The sequence below is a fragment of the Microtus pennsylvanicus genome, chromosome 11, assembly GCF_037038515.1.
Source record: "Microtus pennsylvanicus isolate mMicPen1 chromosome 11, mMicPen1.hap1, whole genome shotgun sequence".
NCBI lineage: Eukaryota > Metazoa > Chordata > Mammalia > Rodentia > Cricetidae > Microtus > Microtus pennsylvanicus.
In genome coordinates, this window is record NC_134589.1 from 53,979,270 (window position 1) to 53,985,806 (window position 6,537).

At 46.8% G+C, this 6,537-nt stretch overlaps 1 long non-coding RNA gene across 2 annotated transcripts; it reads left to right on the top strand.

The window, feature by feature from the left end:
* Positions 1-105: 105 nt before the first annotated feature.
* Positions 106-4,881, top strand: LOC142831991 (uncharacterized). Of its 2 annotated transcripts, XR_012907095.1 has the most exons (5): positions 106-194; positions 397-592; positions 2,330-2,416; positions 2,495-3,489; positions 4,021-4,881. It is a non-coding gene; the product is annotated as an uncharacterized LOC142831991 (long non-coding RNA). The 2 variants fall into 2 exon arrangements; XR_012907094.1 differs by lacking the exon at positions 106-194 and having other exon boundaries at positions 356-592.
* Positions 4,882-6,537: the final 1,656 nt, after the last annotated feature.

Consider the following 6,537-nt stretch of genomic DNA (forward strand, 5'->3'; position numbering starts at 1 on the left):
GGGACACATGCTGGCCGGGTCTGATTTCAGAGTTCTTGCCAGGACTTTCAAAGCCTTGCTGGCTGGCGGGACCGTTAGAGTTTCCTCTGCAGTTTGGGCTGAGAGTCAGGGGTCAGTCCCTGGGATTGTCAGCACAAATGCCGGTGTCTTTCTTTCCTCTACAGAGTGAGCACTTGCAGGTGGCTCAGACCTAGGTGGGCACTGAGCCATCTGGCTGTCCTTGACTGGGGGTGGGAGATGGGAACAAGAAACAAAAAGAAGCTGGTCAGTGGAATGGAACCTGCTACCAAAACCCCATACAGCAACGGGGCACGAAAGAGTACTATTTAGAGAGCACTCCCTGCCTTTGCGAGGCTCCAGTTCCTCTTCTCTAAAATGGGTAGTTTTATTTTGCAGGTCTGTTGGTGGCACAAAATAAGATCCTGCCTATCTTGATATATATAGATTCTGAGCCTCCAGGAGGTAACCGATGCTACCTTTTATGATTAAATATCCAAGATGTTAAATAATTTAACTATATAAGGAACCCAGCATGGCTAAAACCATCAAAAGTCCAAGGCCTGCCCCAGCATCCTGTCTGCTGTGCTTTAAGGTATACTTTTATTATTTATATGTACACATTTATATGTATGTGTGTGTCTATGTGAGTGTATAACATGTTTGTGGGTGCCTGTGGAGGCCGGAAGAGGGTATTAGATCCAGTGTAATCCCCTGCTTACAGGTGGTTGTGAGCCATCTGACCTGGACTCTGGGAACCAAACCAGGGTCCTCTGCAAGAGTAGCAAGAACTCTTAAATGCTGAGCCATTTGCTCAGGCGAGAGAATGGAGCTGGCCAGAAAGTGAGGCTGGGGTGGGTAGTGGGTGGGGGGTGAGAGGGGCAGAAACTGAATTTCTTAGAAAATAAGAGCAATCAGGAATATTACAAACCTCATCTCTTTATTGGCATTTAGTGCACACGTTAGGACTGTATGGCGCTCAATGACAAACATTTGTGTGACCAGTACCCACATCAACAAACAGTACAAATATGTGTCTGTAGGTCTCTTCCAGTTCCAATGGGGAACTACTTTCTGGTCTTCAAATGGGTGTACTAGTTTGCATTTGTGTGTGTGTGTGTGTGTGTGTGTGTGTGTGTGTGTGTGTGTGCGGTGTGTACCTTTTCCTTTGTAGACTATCTAAATAGAATCACAGAGTTGACACTCCAGCTTGGCATCGTGTTTGTGAGATTCATCCACACTGTGGTATAAAACTGGAGCCCATTCATGCTTATTGTGTGAATCCAGCTCACACTTTCAGTTTGTTCTTCTGAGAGCGGTCATGTGCAGGCACGCTGGGGCAGGTGTGCTTCATATTCTTTTTTATTATTAATTATTTTTTTCATTGATTTTATATGCCAACCACAGTTTTCCCTTCCTCCTCTCCTCCTGTTCCCTCCCCATGGCTCCCATCTACCTGCCCCCCCCCATCTACTTCTCAGTCTCCATTCAGAAAGAGGCAGGCCTTCCATGGGCATCAACAAAGCGTGATGCTTCATGTTCTTTTTGTTTTGTTTTTGAGACAGGGTTTCTCTGTGTAATAGCTTTGGCTGTCCTGGAACTAGCTCTTGTAGACCAGGCTGGCCTCAAACTCACAGAGATCCGTCTGCCTCTGCCTCCTGAGTGCTGGGATTAAAGGTGTGCACCACCACTGCCCAACAATGCTTCATATTCTTGAGACAAAGAAAAGGCACTGCATTGCAATCTAGACATTAAGAAGGATGGATGGTAGCTAGTGTTAGAGAGGCAGTCACATAGCCACAGAATCTAAGACAAGGGGTTGAGGGCACAGTCAGGTTTGTCAGTATGGAACCCATCAGGGAAGGTTTAGGCAGGCCATCCATCTGAGGGCTGTCACAGGTAGGTAGGAGAGCCATGCGATCTGAGAGCTTTGAAGGGACATATCTGAAGACCGAGCTCTGGGGGACTTGGGTATTTAGAGGGTAGGGACTGGAAGAGGACTTAGCAAAGGGCAAGAAGAGAAGTGGCCAGTGTTCTTCCAGGGACCAAGAAGCCCTGTGTCCCAGGAGCATAAGAAGGCAGTCTGGGGAAACTGCTAAATTAAACAATTAGGAAGCCCACTGGCCTGAGGCTGCCTCTGTGCTATGAGTTCCTAGGTAATAAACTGGAATTGAATTCAGGAGGTTTGGGTAATCTGTTTTAGTAGCAAGTGGCCAAGTTTCACCCAACCACAAACAACCAAGCTAATTGCAGTCAACTGACCAGCCCATGCCCAATAAGGCCCAACTCATTCACTGGAGCTGACCCAGTGATTTTTCTATGTGCCTTCCAGGGTCACCTGTAAAAGCCTGCTGCTCCTGTGCTGGAACTGCTACGCCGAGTCTTGCCCAATTCATGAATCGTTCTTTGGTCAAGTAAGGTATTGAGGTTAATCTAGTTAATTTGCTGGATGTTTATCTTCTAACTAATTATCTCTAACTGATTATCTCTGTTGAAGACTGCCGCTTGGCCACGTGAAGATGGGGCCCGAGAAGTGACTGCACCTTTAGCAATGACTGACAGGAGCCTCTCAGGTGCAGGGCATCTTGCATTTTCAACTCTGCAGTGGACTTACTGCCGGTGGCTCTGCAAGGTGCCGTCCCTGCCTGGTGGTTGCAGATCCCCCTACGCCTCCCACCCCCAGACCATAAGCTTTGAAATCCATCATCTACCATATACCTTGATGTTTGGAGGTAAAATGGCTACAACTTTGAAAGATTGTCCCAGCCCAGCCTGCAAGTCCTTCTACAAGTGACTGAAATATACTGGATCCCTTCCACATTGCTTCATGGCTCTAGTGGGAAGGACAAGACTGCAGGTGCCCTGTTGTGAAGCCACATTCAACTATAGACGGGGGTCCCAGGGCACCCCTGTTGTGTCGGTGACAGCATCAGTTCACTGCTTGTCAGGAGGGCGTTTTCTTTAACTTAACCACTGCAGGACAGACGTGGAGTTTACCAGCCAACATGCATTCTTCAGTTCACTGGGAAGCCCTCCAAGTATCTGCTTTACCACCCTTTGTGGGAAGAAGACAGTTTGCTGAGCTTTGAAATTGTGGGGTTCTTTTTCCCTTTATTTTTGTCACACTGGCATGGAAATCTTGAGCATGCTAGACGAGCCCTCTACTGCTGAGCCGTACACCAACTTGGGATTTACATGTTCTAACCCAAGTGTCAAGAACAAAAACTGAGTAGTTTAGATACTTGGGCATTTGGGACCACCCTGGAAAACCTGGGTGGAAGAAGAACCCTCATCTCTGCCATTCTCTCCTCTTTGTCCCATGCAGAAGTCACACCCAGCTTTAAACTGGACTCAGAAGCTTCAGTATACACTGTTTGTCAGGGAATCAGAACATAGTGCCCCTTGGCACCTTCCTTCCAGACTCTCTGACCCCTTCATTTGTCCACATAGAAAGTCAAGTGCCCTGCACCATGCTGGTTCCACCTGGAGAGGGTGAGGAGGGAGGGGGATGGACGGTGGCCTGCCAGGAGCCAGACTTCAGCCTGCTACATTTCATGCCTTTCTTTGGAAGTGGGGAATATGATACAGTACAGAAAGTCAACACAAGCACAGCAGTCCTAATGAGAGATCGGACACTGCGAATTCAAAACCTTTCGTGTTAATGTGATACAATGGGCGGGAATACTCATCTGTGATGCTCTGTTTCATACATGACATGATTTAAATGACAGCAGGAACTCATGCTGTGTGTATAAGGGTCACATAAAACAGTAGTTTCATGTTTGGCTTGGGTCCCTTTTTCCCAGACACCTCATTTTATTCATGCAAATATTAAAACAAACAAATGAAAAAATCTAAAAACCAGACAGAAACATCTCCGCTCCAGAGTGTCTTGGCTAGGGATGCTCCATCATCCTCAGAGCGCCACTGTGGAGGATCAGGGTATAAGACATGGGCAGTGGTTAGCACTTTGACTAAGTCTGGTCTATCATGAAGACTGTTTCTGTCTCTCCTTCCTGGCAGGTCTTTCTCTGGTGCAGAACCACTCCTGAGGACATTGGACATGTTTGGCAGAAGGACGGGTGTCATCATTATGAACATAAGAAACGCTACCTTCTGCAGGTCTTTGAGATGCGGTGTATTCTAGGAGGTCACAGGTGAAGGATGAGGGATGATATGAATACCTTCATGTGTATGTATGCAATGTGTATGTATCTGCTGTTCTAAACCATGTTACCCTTAGCCTCACATGCATGGTTTCTAGGCTGACAGCAGGGTTAACTAGCTTGACTATTTTCCTTCTTCCTGGAAATAAGACTGGACTTGTACAAAATGCCTCTCACGGATTCCCTCTTAGAAATGTGCGCCCCATTTGTGGAGGCCTTCGTACATGGTGGATGGCTGGCAGAGAGGGAGAGTCTATGGCTGGATGGACTGGGATGTTTGGACGAGTTACTCTGGGTCACTGGGTCAGACTGGTGTTGGACAAAATTAATTGTCTGGAATCTTATTTATCCTTTTTCTTTTTTTTTAAACAAAGGGGGGAGGAATGTGACACACACACACCATGGGTGCACCTTGAGGACATTCTCTTATGTGAAATAAACTGGTCACAAAACACAAATACTGTATGACCTCACTTATGTGAGGTCCCCAGTGGGGCCAAATTCCTGGAGACAGAAGACTGGTGCTGACTGCCAGGGGCTGAGGAGAGGGTGGACTAGAGTTTAATGGGCACAGGGTTTCACCTGGGGGAGAGGATGACATTCTAGGGATGAACGGTGGAGATGGCTGTACTTTTGTCCTTGATGCCACTGACCTGTGCACTTGAGACGGGTAGGAAGGGAAAATCATGTGATGTACTTTAACCCAATAAAAATGCGGAAAGGAAATGGTCTTCCTTCTTTTGAGAGACAATAGAATTAGGTGGTTTCATTCCTGTGATTTTTTTTTGAGACAAGGTTTGTGTGGTTTTGGAAACAGCTACAGGGACAACCATGTTCAGTAGTGCAAAGCAGAATGCCCGAGGTTCCCAGGTGCTGCTGTGGAGAGGGTGACAAGGAAGGGTGGGGGAGGAGGCACTAGCTGTTCATCTTACATCTCATTTCTTTTTTCCCTCATAAAGGGAGAGGAGTGGCAGCCATATAACATACTTGTGTTAAGTCTGAGTAATAGGTACACGAGTATCTGTCCCCTTTTATCAGATAATTTACACCAAAATAATTTTATAGTCGAAACGAGAAAATGAAATAGAACAAGCCTGCGAAGAGGGAGAATCGAGTGGATGCTGAAGAATCGGTCTAAATTCTCGCAGACTGTCCTCCTTGTGTCTCTTGTTTTAATTCGCCATCTTCTTTCCTTCCACCTTCCTCCCTCGCTTCATGGAACAACCCCAAATCACCCTGGCTCCTCTTGCCCCACCTACCTGAGGCAATGCCACTAAAGAGAGCAACAGATACATTTTTGTTCATTCCCCATGGGTCCTCGAGATGTCCTTTAATCTTAAGGATAAGGTTTTCACCTGTTGGCCCACCTGACTGTGTTGGGTAGGTATATAAGCCTCCATGGTGCTATTGAATAAGGGGCTTCTTAGCAGTGACTAGAGGTCCGTGTCTCTGTCTCTCTGTCTGTGTGTCTTTGTTTGTTTTAATCTCTAGCCCCTTGCCTGAAGCTCAAAAACTGTATGGTAGCGCATAGAGCACAGTCAGGCATTGTGTGCTGCCGTTCTGGCAAAGAGAAATAGCATGTATTTGTTTCTTGACTAGCCATAGGGTCACATTGGGGTGAATCTTCGCTTTCTGAAAATGTCTTACGTTGTAAATATATAATTTAGATACATTTCTCTTTGTGTGCTATGCTTCAATGAAGCTGACATTTGTCCTTTTTAAAAAGGACCTGACTGTTCTTTGGGCTGACTTCAAACTCATGATCCTTCTGTTCTGGTGCTAGGATTTAGGCCTGCGTCACCACACCTGGTGCACACGCAATATTTCCCAATTTTAAAAGAAAGCAGTGCTTCGGAGCTTGTTTTGACTTGGACTTCAGAGGCCCAAGGCCTCTGCCTTGACATCCATGTCATCTGCTGGCGCCGTTGACATCCACTTGCTCACATGGTTCTAGGAGGTTCTCATCTTCCTTGCCCCCATCAGCTGTCATCTCCTCATATCTACCCAACAGCCAAGCATCTTTGGGAAACATTTCTATGGATTTCCTTCTCTCTGGGACCAGCTCAGGCTTGATTGACATCGTGAAGTCACATAGGATCTCCCTACACACACATAGGGTGACATTGTGAAGTCACACAGGATCTCCCTGCACACTGCAGAGTGACATTGTGAAGTCACACAGGATCTCCCTGCACACACACATGCAGAGTGACATCGTGAAGTCACACAGGATCTCCCTGCACACACACATGCACAGTGACATTGTGAAGTCGCACAGGATCTCCCTGCACACACACGTGCAGGGTGACATCGTGAAGTCACACAGGATCTCCCTGCACACACACATGCAGAGTGACATCGTGAAGTCACACAG